Source organism: Anas platyrhynchos, chromosome 4, assembly GCF_047663525.1.
Source record: "Anas platyrhynchos isolate ZD024472 breed Pekin duck chromosome 4, IASCAAS_PekinDuck_T2T, whole genome shotgun sequence".
Taxonomy (NCBI): Eukaryota; Metazoa; Chordata; class Aves; order Anseriformes; family Anatidae; genus Anas; species Anas platyrhynchos.
In genome coordinates this window covers 58,137,608-58,152,734 of record NC_092590.1, presented here as the reverse complement: position 1 = coordinate 58,152,734, position 15,127 = coordinate 58,137,608, and the positions used below count along the sequence as shown (strand labels likewise).

At 34.9% G+C, this 15,127-nt stretch overlaps 1 long non-coding RNA gene across 1 annotated transcript in view; it reads left to right on the top strand.

The window, feature by feature from the left end:
* The window catches only part of LOC140002343 (uncharacterized), a 54,319-nt gene that overhangs the window by 35,297 nt on the left and 3,895 nt on the right, over positions 1-15,127 (top strand). The gene's annotated exons all lie outside the window — the stretch shown is intronic.

Sequence of the window (15,127 nt, the reverse complement as noted above, 5' to 3'; positions counted from 1 at the left end):
ACATCTAACCTAAAACTCATTTGAATATATAGTATGTATAATTAATAATATAAATAAATAAATACATACATTTGCAGTTTTGGGAGATTTGGGGATTTACAAACCCACAGTTTCAAGTTACCTTCCAGTAATTTAAGATCTAAAATCTCACACAGATTTCCTCAAATCACTTGATTTCAAGAATAGTACTTAAAATAGATTCTCTCTGCATGTTAACTGTAGCATTTGTATAAAAATAGAACAGAGAGCAATTCTGAAATTTTATGTGAAGACGTGGATGTAGGAAGTGATATTCATGCAAAGAATCCTGTATTCTTTTGGGAGATGAGTGGTTGGAAAGCTGCCAGGCAAAGAAGGACCTGGGAGTGATGGTGGACAGTCGGCTGAATATGAGCCAGCAGTGTGCTCAGGTGGCCAAGAAGGCCAACGGCATCCTGGCTTGTATCAGAAACAGTGTGACCAGCAGGGCTAGGGAGGTGATCGTCCCCCTGTACTCGGCTCTGGTGAGGCCGCACCTCTAGTACTGTGTTCAGTTTTGGGCCCCTCGCTCCAAGAAGGACATCGAGGTGCTTGAGCGGGTCCAGAGAAGGGCGACGAAGCTGGTGAGGGGCCTGGAGAACAAGTTCTACGAGGAGCGGCTGAGGGAGCTGGGCTTGTTCAGCCTGGAGAAGAGGAGGCTCAGGGGCGACCTTATCGCTCTCTACAGATACCTTAAAGGAGGCTGTAGTGAGGTGGGGGTTGGCCTGTTCTCCCATGTGCCTGGTGACAGGACGAGGGGGAATGGGCTTAAGTTGTGCCAGGGGAGTTTTAGGTTAGATGTTAGGAAGAACTTCTTTACTGAAAGGGTTGTGAGGCACTGGAACAGGCTGCCCAGGGAGGTGGTGGAGTCACCATCCCTGGAAGTCTTCAAAAGACGTTTAGGTGTAGAGCTTAGGGATATGGTTTAGTGGGGACTGTTCGTGTTAGGTTAGAGGTTGGACTCGATGATCTTGAGGTCTTTTCCAACCTAGAAAATTCTGTGATTCTGTGATACTATGTGTACATAGGCTGTGGGGAAATACAGATTGGAATTGTTTTCATATCTAGGTTTCTCAGTTGGTGTCTATCTGAATTCTAGTATTTTATATGTAGAAAGTAAAAAATGATTCCACTTGAATTCAGTGAGGATTTTACCATTACTTTTCAATGCAGTGGAGTTCATACAAGTTCTGCAGTTCAGATTAATCTCTAATTTAGTTCAGCCAGTCAGAAAGAAATGTGTCTCATACAAGCTAGCATCTCAGAAACATGATGAAATTCTAAAGTTTATTCTGCAATATTACAATTAATCTCCCAGAGAAGAAGCACACAATCATTTTCAATCCTACTTCCTTTTCCTGCTAAAATAACATTAGGAGGCTCTGTGTCCTCAATGCATTCTGAGACAAAATTATATAAAAATCATAGGCTCATTCAGTTTGACAGGGAGCTCAGTATGCCCAAAACACAGTCATCTGTGAAGTCAGATCAAACTGCTCAGGGTTTGATCTTGTTAGGTCTCAAAAATCTTCAAAGATGGAGTGTGAACAAACTTTTTGGAAACCTATTCTGGTGCCTGACTGTCCTTGTGGATAAAAAAATTTTCTTTATACCCAGTGTCAACCTCTTATTTAAATTTGTGATGTCTATTTCTCACCCCCTTACCATACACAAAGAGCCTCTCTGTCATCTTGATAAGGTCTGTATAGGAGCTAGGGAGATGCTGTCTAAAATTTTCTCTTCTCCAGGCTAAACAAGCCCAGCTCCATCAGCAACTCCTCACAGGGCAAGTGCCCCAGTTTCTCACTATCTTGGTAGCCCTCTGCTGAAATCAATCCTGTTCATCAGCATTTTTCTCTAACAGCATGCCCAAAATTGGATGCAAGAGTCTCACAAATGCTCTGAGGAGAGAGGAACGATCTCTTCCTTTGATGTACTGCCCATGCTCTTGTTAGTGCAGCCCTGGTAGCTCTTGGCCTTCCTTGCTGCCAGGGCACATTGCTGGTCCATGCCCAGATTGCCATCTGCCAGCACCTCCAGCTCCTCCTCAGTACATCTACTTCCCATCCAGTCCTGTGTTGCACAGCAGACTTTTCTGAGCCACAAGACTCAGCATTTGTCCTGGCTGAATTTCAGAAAGTCAATAGTGGCTCTTTCCATCAGCCTCACTAGCTCTTCAGCCTGCCTATGTCCCTCTGGATTGCAGCCTCAACTCTTCTTCAGGTCTGCCCTTCAACTTGTAGTAATCTACAGTTAGCTGCCTCTCGTGGCAGCAATACAATATATATAATTTGTGTCTGTTCCATATCAAAGTAGTTCCATATTACCACCTCTAGAATTTGTAAGGACAGCCATCCATATAAGTCATAAATACGAGATAGTATATACTACATTACATACAGAGCAAAAGATGGGGAAATGGCTGATGGATGTTCTAAATAGAGAGAAATGAGGTTTAGCTGCATTAGTCTGTAAGAGACAGAGTGAGCAAATGAGGCTCTGTGATGTGCAATTTTAGTACTGTTAAAAATACAAAACATATAAATCATTTATTTATTTATTTATTTATAAATCAGGAACTTCTCACAAGCAAATCAATAAACCCAGCACATACTAATCACTGTACTTGTGTGATTTTAGTCTTTCTATATGTGATTATCTGTACTTTTTTTTTTTAATCATCTTTTTTTTTTTTAATATATATATATATAAATAATATTTCAAGGGTCAGGTTATAAATATTCGATTTTTAGATGAGAGTTATCTGGAAGAGAAATATAACCAAATCTGATAGAACTATTTATTGGAGAATACACCTATTTGGTGAACATTTCCATCAGTAATAGTGCTGTAGCAACTCTCTGCTCTTTCTTATTTTGTAAGTGCTTGTATTTTTCTCAGGCACACATTCAGTAATGTACTATACATTCTTATATTCAATAGAACTTTTCATTCACTCCACACCTGACTGTTTTTAATGATCTTGACAAATAAAGAGCCTCTATCCTTTAGGAGAGTTTGGTTTGTGTAAATTGCCATCGTTCCACATTCATTTCAATAAAGCTCTGACATTGATGTCCATTTATGGTTTTGCACTTTTAAAAAGGTAGATTCACACTACTGTTCGATAATACAGAGAATCATGTGTGACCTGGCCAACTATTTTGAAATTACATTATGATCATAAATATCACAGCAAAATATTGACTATTTTATACAAACAAGAAAGTAATATAGCTGAAATACCTGCTGCCTGGTGAAAATATTTTTTATCACTTTTTGTATTCTTCATAGATTTTATGACATAAAAACAATGTTAGCGTACTGTAATTAGTACCAAGTTTTTTTTTGTTGTTGTTGTTGTTGTTTCTTTTTTGTTGTTTTGTTTTTCCCCATTCTCTTTATTGGGATTGGAATAATTAATTTCTTCAAAAGCTCTGTTACATACTGCTTACAAAAGTAATATAGCTTCATATATCTCATATTTTCTCTTGGCTCAAGGACACTCACCATAAAAATATACTGCCAGTTCACAAGCTGTGTATTAAATAATTAATAATAATAATAATAAAGCAGGACAGTAAGATCCTCTAGATTTGCATTTACAAACATTACCTCATAAGGAGAGAGGGTGACAGAGGACTGGAACAGTCTGCCCAGGGGGGTCGTGGAGTCTCCTTCTCTGAAGACATTGTGTGACGTGACCTAGGTGTTCCTGCCCCAGTAGGGGGATTGCACTAGATGATCTTTCAAGGTCCCTTCCTAACATTCTGTGATTCTGTGATTAGAAAAAGGTATAAAAGGGCTATTGGTGCATAAAATGAGGGCTGGTCAGTAAACTCATCTGCAGCTGGATACTGCAGTCTGTTTTATCTTTTTATATTTTCTCATTAAATCTTTTCTTAACTGTCTGCATATTTGAACTCTCTGCTGTGCATGTGTGTGCATGTGCTACAAGGCAGGGTCAGGACCTGGGCATGGTTGCTGGGCAGACAGAGGGGTTGTGCTGATACTTCAAGGATACATGGATGCACCTGTGCTTGTGAATCTGGAGAGTGCTGTGTGTGTGCCTGCACCAGTGAACTTTGCCTTCAGGAATAGCAGAAGCAGTCTCAGCTGCCTGTGCCTAAGTTTATTCGTGACTTCTGTCTGTAAGTGCTTCTGGAAGTACCTCTTGGTATGGCAGCTGGTGTTGTGTCATTGTCCTGTCTATGTTTGTGTGTCTGTGGGATATGTGCTCAGTTTTGCTACTGGATGAACCTGCAAATGTACTACTGGCTGGACCTGCAAAAGTGGTAGCCATGTCCTGCAGCCTGGGCGGAGACCCAGAACTGCTCTGAGCTCCAGTGGCTGGACAGCAGCAGTCCTGGACCAGAGCAGCTGGAGGAGGTGGCTGCGTTCTGTGTTCTTCACCTGCCATAATAGAAATCAGGCCACTACTCTCACCAACACTGAATAGAGGGGAAGGATCGCCTCTTTTGACCTGCTGGCTATACTTTGCCCAATGCAGCCAAGAATGCTGTTAACCTTCTTGGAGTCAAGGGCACATTGTTGACCTGTATTCAAGTGGGTATCCACTTGGAGCCCCAGATACTTCTCTGCAAAGTTTTTTTCCAGCTGGGTGACCCCCAGCATGTACCGGTGCCTGGGCTGGTTCCACGTCAGCTGCAGGACTTGGCACTTGCCCTTGATGAAATTCATGGAAAGTTCTCCATAGGAATCTTCCAAGTACATCTCTGAATTTGTTACATTCCACTCTCCTGATATTGTGGTCCTGCTTTTTGACATGCTTTTCCTTTTCAGTATCCTGAATTCCATGGTCATTGCAGCCAAAGCTTCTCCCAGCTTTCCATCCATTTACAGTTCTTCATATTTTGTTAATGGCAGGTCCAGAAGAACTGCTTTCCTTGTTGGATCCTCAATCATCTGTTACAGGAAGTTGTTGTCAGCATACTTCATAAGTTTCCTAGTTGGCTTGTACCCTACTATATTGTCCTTCCAGAAGGTATTAAGGTGGTTAACACTCCACACAAGGAGTACAGGCTGTGAACATGAGGCTCCTTCCTGTTGTTTGAAGCAGGTCACAGCTACCTCTTTTTTCTGAACAAGACCTCTGTAGCAGATACCCTCTATAACAGCAATATTGGTCTGCCTGCTAGTCTTGATACATAAGCATTCGATCAGTCTCCTGGTCCTGAAAACAACGATACATGTGATTCAACAAGTAAAACAATTTTGTCTTGCCTAATTTAGAGAAACTAATGACTTTTAGGAAAAGTTAGTATGATCTGACCAGAAGCTAATATAAATTATCCCGAATTTTGTTTGAATCACAAGTTATATGGCTAAATACACTAAAATTTCTTGTCACTGCAAGTGTTTGCTGATTCTGTATCAAAGACACTTTGTAAGGAAAACATTAAAAAAACTATAACATTTTCTCCTTTATTTTTTAATTAAATATTAAAAATGTTACTAAACATCATGGAGATGTGCTGATCTTCTGCTTTTCCTATTTTATTGAATAAGAAACAATGCAAATGATCTAAGAGCCAATTATCTCTATAAAATATAGCTTATTTATACATATATAACACATAAATATCGAATAATTTATATATAATGTATACATATTAATTTATATATATGTACACAATTGATCATCTTGGATTACATATATACAAAAAAGTTTGCATGTATATACATAAACAATCTGCACATGAGAAGGTTATCAACACATTCAGTGAGTCTTACTCTTAAGGGACTTATATTCAATCAAATATATATGATGCTATATCTATTTTATATCTATATTATATATATTTATATATATATATAATTATATATATATATATATATGTAATATTTATATTACAAAATGGGCTAATTGGATAATTATGGTTTTGACTTCCGTAGGTCATAATTTTCTTATTGTGAGGTTAAACAGTTCATGAAGTTTTCCAGCAACTAAGGTTTTGTAAGGTTTGAAAGTGTTGACCCATGTTACAGAAGGTTAGTGTTAGAAATTTAACATCACTGCAATCAGAATTCAGATTTCCCAATTCTTAAGCGTATTACTAACAGTTCCCATTTTGACATAGGAATAGGTTTTTTACCTTTCACCAAGCTGTCTGAGATGCCTAAATAAAACATTGTGCTTTCTGTACCATGAGAACCTCTATCTTGTAAAGAGCTTATGAAGCCAACTGCTTCATCATTCTTTACATTTGAAGTCATAAACCATGGCATATATTTGTGACATATTGTCCAGAAGGACTGTGAGAAAGAGCATTGAAAGTTTTGCTGAAATCCCAAAAGATCACATCAACTGGCTGCCCTTAATGTAGCTCATGTGTTTCTTCTTTAAAAAACAGAATAATTTAAAAAATTGGTCTTATAATTGCAGGAAACTCATCAGTAGTAGGGAATATTTCACATTTTTCTGAGAAAGGAAAAAAAATAATCTTATTTTATATAATTATATAATGTTAAAGGAAACAATTACAAACTGATAAACACCAACTGAAAAAATCAAAAGTAAGTTATGCTTTCTGCAACAATAATAGAAATGAGGACAACAAAGTCAGATTTCATCACCCTGAACAGGAAAAATCGGCTTAAAATTCAAAAATTACAATTTTTTTTCTCTTTTAACCATTATTTTTTTGTATGTTATATTATTGTTATTTCTAGTTTGTATATGATATTTTATAGAAGTTGTAACCTTGCTACCCTGACAGTCTTTAAAGCTAGAACACTTTGCTCATATTTCTCCTCCTGGAGGAGACAAGACCTTGTGGATTCAGTAGAGATACAGTCTTTTATCTGATATATGAAGACAAGCTTTTTGTTTGTTTGCTTGTTTTGTTTTTTAGGTGCACCAACATTATAAGAATCTAATCTGCTCTATCTAAAAAATAGTGACTGTTATCAGAGTTGTAAACTGTCAGAATACATGTATTTTTCTAAGAAAAATTATTATACTTTAAAACTACAAAATGTTATTAGATATACTTCCACAAACACTTCATAGCATTCTTATTTAAGAAAAATGCTGTTGACTGGAATTGGTTCTACAGATAATGCATTTTCAAAAAATCCTGCCTAATTCATGTTTCTTTTCAATGATCATGTAGTTTGTGATGCGTTTGGAATGACTAACTCCTTGGTGAATACATTTCTAAAAACATTGAAATGCGATTATATAGTTACTTCCAAATGAAGTTAAGTAGTAAATGCTGCAAGCTTGTCATCTCTTGTATTGCTATGTCTTACATAATTTCTTTGTCTTGATAGAAGCAAAAGGTTCTGTGACTATGTATTCTATACTAGTCACTGTGGCTATGCATAGTCTCTGTGGCTATGCATTCTATAAAGCTGGAAACAAGTGGTAAATAAGAATAACGTAGACAGAAGTGACATCACAGTGCTGACTGAGGACAGGGGCAGTTCAGTGGGTAAAACAAACAAACAAAAACAAAACAATGAAGCAACAAAAACAACAACAGAAAAAATACCACCACACATCTGTAAGAGTTTTATAAAACAATTAGTGTTCCAAACTGTGGACTAATAAGCACACTGTTTTGTGCATCAGTACACTGTTTTAAATAGTCCAATTTACTCTTAGATTAATGTTCTAACCATATTGTGCAGAGCAAGTATGCATGGGGGATTACTCTTTGCTACCCATCAGATTCTCAGATGTTTGTAAATAATAGTGGAAGTGCTACCACTATTATTTTAGAATATTAGATAGTAGATTTTGTTGTTGTTGCTGTTGTTTTTTTCTCTATGAAGTATTCAACCATTCAGAGACCCACAGAAATCCCATTCTGAATATATCTGAAGTGTTTGAATTTTGCTGATGTTCGGGGGCAAGGGTTAAAAAGTAATAGAATATTTCAGCAAAACAAATGTGTATGTAAGAGTTAGAACAAGATAATCATCTGCTTATCACATCAGCCTGTAATCAGATGTTGTTAAAGTTTATCTTAACCTCAAGAGGTCTCAGACTAATTACCGATTTGTTCTTATCTCTTGATGCTTCTGGTGGCATTTTAACCCACCTATTATTTTAAAAATAGTTCAGAAAGACTGAATAATATAACATTTCATTTCTTCTTCACTATATGAAGTTCATATATTTTGAAATTAAATTCCATTTCCTTTATTGGTTGGACCTTAAAATTGCTGGGAGTTATGCGTAATTGTGGTTAATCTTTTCACTGCTGACTAAGTGCTTTGCCAGTGTGCAGAGAGAGCTGCTTCTCTTGAGTTTGTTCTCTAGTCTTCACTTCTTCAAAAAATGCAGGTGAGTAATCTATATTTCAAAGAAAGATGACCTTTACTTGATTTAAATGGAATCTTTCTTTCAATATCCAAAATGAGAAAGTGATTAAAGTTTGGGTTGATAGGTAAGATGTATTTTAGGAGCAGATAAGCTTAAAGGTCAGACACTGTCAAATGAAGGATTCTGACTTTTTAATATTTAAATACTTCATAGGAATCATGGTTTATGTATGCCTGGCACTCTTTTTAAGTTCTAAAATAAAATTGCTCTGTATTTTCATAAGATTCACCTCTCAGTGTTAGCCACATTTTGATGGTATTGGGTGAATTACTTCGCCGCATTTGTTCTTCCACCTTTGTTTGAGACAGGAAGTTTTCATGCCCTTTATATAAAATAATTTTAAAATAACTTCTCAGAATAACAGAGGAACACCTGAAGTAAAACACTAGCTCTCTTTTCCTAGATTCACATATTTTACATCTAATGATGACTTAAACTCAGGATTTTTTAATGTAACTAATAATTTACTGTCAAACATGAAGTGCAACTTTATTTCACAGAATGTGATATTTTGAGTACTGCAGATTTTTATTTTTTTTTCCACTTATTCTATGTGGTTTTTGGTTTTTTGTTTTTTTTTTTTTTTGAATGCAAAACATGAACATGAGATTAGTAAAGGCTACTTGCATTATGAAACCAAGATGTATAGAATCACGCAAGCAAATAACTAATAAGTAGAAACCCATGTAGTACAATAGACCACAAACCATAAGCCACAGGGACACTCTTTGAATAAAAGAGTAAAAATAAATTACAGTGATATTGTCCTGATCATTCAGTGTCATAGTTCTTTAACTATATATAGAATTTCCTAAAATTATATCTGGAGGATGCTAGATGCTAGGAAGTAAGAAATGTCCTTTTCCTATCTTTTTTCAACACCTCTGCTTTTCCCTTCCTCTCCCTGTCCCCCCTCAACTCCCCCTTTTTTTTTCCTATAAAGTAACTGACAAAAGATAGAGGAAGATTTATCATCAGGGTCTTGAAACACATTCTAAGTGATAGTGACACAATGAAACAATTTTTACTTCTTCCTTTATCCTGAAATAGTATTGTATATGTCATAGCAAGTAGGTATGAATTTTGAAGGAAGTTAATCAAAGAATTAAAACAGGGGAAAAAAATAAAGTATTTATTATAAGTACAAAATAATAATAATAATAAAATGAAGATCATATCTTTAATTTGAGAAATAGCAACTTTTTTTTTTTCAATTTTTGCATTTTAATTTGCCCTGTTTTACCCTGCCCCAAAAGGATATTACCCATTTTTGTCAACCTAACACATTTCCTTAAGTAATTTAAGCTTTCCTTTCTACAGCATTACTAATAAATGAGTAAATTACAGATTTTCTTTGGACTAAAATTTCAATATCACGACTACTTCTTTCATCTTTGGTATCTGTGTTTAATGTTTGGATAGGATACTCACTGCTGAGATTAAACTAGTAAAACCTGAAGCTGATTTGTTAGTTATTTTGCAGGAAAAGCTGTTAATAGTTGTTTTCCAGAACTATCTAGAAATTAGATGTACATTTATGAAATTAATTTCCTTACTGTCATTAATTTGGTATTCTTTTCTTCATTCTTGCATTGAGGTCACCATTTGTAGCCAAAACTAGAAGCCTAGAACAGATTTCCTGTATTGGAAACAATACGGTTTTCACAACCACACAGATATTTCATAGTTTCTGGTCTGTTCTTGTTAATTTTTTTCTTTTTATCATTAATGATGAAACACTTCTTTGACGTATGGTATGATTTCACTACTTTCATTCCTATTTCTCTTTTTCCTAATAACTTGAGCTTTCAATAACTCTGGTTAAAGTGTAACATCTGTTATTATTTTCTGTAAGGTCTGATTTCGTGTCTTGTATCAGAATTGTTAATTCTCCATTTTATTTCCCAGGCTTCTAAAACTAATACATAAACATTGTATTTGTTTCTGTCTCACCTTACCAATTTGCATGATGAAATATCTGCTTGATTTATGTTGATCATCTCAGCTCTTTTCTTTCCCTTAAAATTCTGCTCTTTCCTTCTCTATGGCTTTGTTCTCACCTGCTGCATATTTATATCAGATCTAAAAACTCTGTGAGATACTTGTGCCATTCCTCACTTTAAAGCTTAAACATATTCATGTTTTAAAATAGTTTAAAGCTTAAACTTCATAGCTTAACATATTTTATACTACTTTTTTATTATGTTAATATATATATATATATATATATATTTAACTACTAGGTTGATCCCTGAGGCTACTCACTTGAAGCTCAGTACTTGATAAAATTAATACTGTATGGAGAAATACCTGAAAATAAATAAATAAATAAATAAAATAAAGTACCATTGTTTTGTCAACCACTTATTATCTTATGGATATTGTCCTACTTTCTTATCTTCCTGTATCTGAGAAGAAAAATCCCACTAAAATAATTTTCAGTTATTTGAGTATTTTCCCAGGTTGTTTTAAATTTATGCTTAATTCACATCAAAAAGAATTTGAAGTATACTATGAATGCAAAGTTGTGTTCTTTCTGCCACCAGTTTTCAGCCACAAGAGAATACCATAGCGAGTCCCATCAGACAAGTAACAGTCATTTCAGCTGGTGTAAAATGTTGAAAACTTGGTATCAAAACAAAGTCATAATTTTGAACAATTAACTTCTGCATAATTAATAATTTTAATAGATCTCTATTTCAGTCATTTCCCATATGGCCTATTTAATTAACCCTTAACAAAAGAGACCAACACTTCACAGCATCCCAGTAAACAGTGAAGGAAAAAGTATCTAGGTAAACTGTTTTCAAAGATGTTAGAAATGACATACTTATTTTAGCTAATGGATTTTATTTTCAATTCAGAACTTACATTCAGAGTAAAGAAACCAGATTTGGATGGCAGGCTAAGAGTGGCATTCTGATCAGACTGCAAGAACTTTGCTTTAATGTGCTAATATCTGAAGTTTGTTCATGTTCATAGTTGCATGAAAGCATAGATACTACTATGTATTTGCTTTTCTTTTCTGAGTGCAGGTAAGTAAAGAGCTTTTAGTTTCCTAATAAAAATCGCACCTTCCACATTAGTAACATCAATAATAAAGTGCATTTCAGAGCTTCAAGATCATCTAGAATAGACAGAAATATAAGGAGATGGGGAAACATATAAGTAAGGAATTTCAGAGATCCATGAAACTGCTAAAACAAAAACTATGGAATGAGTAGCATGTAGGAATGTGTTTCTTCAACATTACCATTTATTCTTCTTTATAACCATTCTTGTCTTTCTTTTTATGATCCTAAACATTTTAAACAATTGTCATCATATATCAGATTTTCCAATCCTTTCTTTTTTAATCCTCCCTCTTTGGTCTACCCCTCAAATTTACCTGTGAGGTGGAACTGCAGTTCTTGAAAATCAATACCTTTTGCTTCACTTATTCTTGTTGATTGTCTTTCACTTCTTTCATACAAAAATATAAAGAAAAAATATTACTATCCTTGGGAACATGTTGAATTTATACCTAGGCAGTATGTCAAGAAAATAACACCGTCTTTAATAGGGTCAGAACTTCACGTTCTGAACACCCACTGGAAAAATAGTAATCAACAGAGAAAAAAAGAGGGAGAAATAATGGGGTAATTAATTCTTAAATCTGAAGAGAATGGGCAGTAAAATCATTACATTTTTAGGACAGTTATGGTACTGTCATGATTTTGGCTGGGACAGAGTTAATTTTCTTTGTAGAGGCTCACATGATGCTGTGTTTTGGATTTTTGACAAAAATAGTGGTGATAGAATACCAATGTTTTTAGTTATTGCAGGGCAGTGCTTACATAGATTAAAGGACTTTTCTGTTTCTTATGCTGCCCTGCCAGTGAGAAGGCTGGGGGTGCACAAGGAGCTGGGAGGGACACACCCAGGACAGCTGACCTAAGTTGAACAAAGGGATATTCCATACTATATGGCATCATGTTCACAAATGACAGCTGGGATAAAGGAAGAGGAAGGGGCTGGGGGCTGTTTGGGGTGATGCTGTTTGTCTTCCCAAGAAGCTGTCATGTGTGATGAGCCCTGCTTTGCTGGGAATGGCTGAACACCTGTCTGATGATGGGAAGTAGTGAACTAATTCCTTTTTTTTTTTTTTTTTTTTTGCTTTGCATGTGCACACGGCTATGGCTTTATCTTGTAAAGTATCTTTATCGTAACCCATGAATTCTCACACTTACACTTCTATGATTCTCTCCCCCATCCCACCTGGAGAGAGTGAGTGAATGACTGTGTGGTGCTTAGCTCCTTGCCAGGGCTAAACCACAACAGGTATGAAATGCACCATATCTTTTTCTAGCCCTTTGGATGCTTTGCTGTTTTTTATGTTTCATCAAGTTGTGCCTACAATTTTATGTGACTGAAGGAAATGTAGATGAATTATAGCATGATGAGAAGGAGATAATCTGACATTTGATGAAGAGAACTTTGCCTAATACATACTGTCATATGAGACGAAGATATCTTGAGCGCTATGGATTTTGTCTTCCATAAGAATTGAGTGAATTTGATTTGCAGAAGTTGGCAGATTCTGCAAAGATCTGCTACATAGATTATTTTATTCAAAGAATACCAAAAATGCTTATCCCTAATTCATCTGGTTTTAGTTCATCTACAGTGTTTTTCAGGCTTATTCCATGTTATTTGAATAATTATAAAAGAGGTTATTTGGAAATTATTATTATTTTTTTTTATGTAGTTGCTTTCTTCTACCTAGAGTTAGTAATGCAGTAGTTTATCTACCTGTGAAGTATGATTATGAAGTGCAAATCTGATTATTCAGTTTTAAAATATGAAAGTTGTTTTTACTAATCTAAGTCATTTCGTAACGTCTATCCCTGATTTTAATCCAAGCATCATGATGCCATGAAACAGATTAGAAATCTTTCAAGACTGGAAATAAGAAGAGTTGAAATAAATTCTCTTTAAGAAGCCCCAAGTGTGTGTGTGTGTTGGGGGGGGGGGGGGGGGGGGGGGGGGTGGAAATTACTCTAAATTAACAGTATGGAGCAATTATTCCATATTCAGCTAAAAACAGAAAACAAACAAACAAGCAAGCTGTTCCTATTTACAAGTAAAATTTACCAAATCAACAAGAAAGGGTGAAAATCCTTTGTTCTTCTAAGGATTAAAGGTCAGAACTTTAAATTGTTCTTGACTTGACTTTTGTGTCATTTTTTGTGACACTAGAGTTTTATAACTTTAGACAGATGTAGATTGGCTTCAATAGTCTGTATAAATAAATAAATACGGTGCAAGATTGGTTAGGGTTCAACAGCAGCAATATCAATGTTTAGATTAATTGGAAATGTTATTTACTTGCAAATCATTTTTGGTAAAAATAAATATGGCAAGAAATACATACATCCTTTATTATAAAAATGCAAATATGCCTCTCCCTAAAACACATCACAGCATGACAATTTTGAAGACAGAATCTCCATATCTAGAGAGAGATTACTAGAATTAAGTTATGCGAAGTTATACATCTACCCATAGAGATAAATTATACCAACCACTTTACATTTAAAACTGTTTGGTTACTGTGTTCTTTAATCTAGATATTAACCCATAACCGCTCAACTGGAGTACAGTATTGCTAGTGTAATAATAACCATAAATACTCATCAGTTACTAAAAGGAGCAATATATTTTTGAGTTTCTTAAAATATCATGAAACCATTATGTAGGTAGGCAACTACCTAAACAAGGTATTGCATATATTGTCCAGGTTTTTATAATCACAAGCATTCACAAGCTAATAAAGTAGACCAAATAGTACTTAGCTCTTTGAGAATGTTGATTCCAAATATCTTATTTTATGATGATTTTTTTTCCACAAAATTTGAGTCTCTATCAAATCTCTATCTCTACTGTAATTATACAGTTATCGATTATTAGCTATAGGTCTATCTGCCTAATTTATTTTCTTACAAATCTTGCTATTTTTGACCATTTCTGTAGTTCAGGCTTGGAAACATTTACTTTGGATTTTCTGATCCCTACTTTTTCTCCTCCCCCACCTTTTTTTCATCCTATAAATAAATACCTTCCAAACATAACAAGGTCTTATTAATGTCATAATGCCATATTATTATTTAATTAATGTCATAATAACAGTTTCTGTTGCGTCAGAAAAGTCTAAAATTGCAAATACAATTGCTCTGTATTTTTAGGAGGTTAATAAATATTTTTCATATATTTTAAATTAATGTTTCCTGTGTTATTTCATCAGCTGCATGTATATGTTGAGTTTCATTATACAACTATTTTAGAGGAAGAAAAAGTAATATGCAGGTTAAATATTTGTTATAACTGATAACATCGAGGTGCAATGCAGAGATAAAAAATAAAATTTCTCTGTAGTTTTATCTAAATTACAACAACAAAAAACAATGTAGCTATCTTTCAGTTTCTAATGGATTTTGAGTGTTGAGCAACAATAGCTGATCTTCAGATTATATACTGACAGATTGTCAATGTCCGAAAATTAGCAGTAACAGTAATATTAACTTTAGTCGTCACAAGTTTTAACTCAAAATATACACTATCTTAACTGAGACACTACTAGCAAAATCTCCAAAATGGGTAGCCTCTTACAAACAGCTTTTACTTCTAACTCTGTTCTCTGATACAGAACTGAACATTGAGTAAGCTAAAATCATGAACAGTGATTAGTCTGGAAGGATTATGTACCTCTCAAGAGCT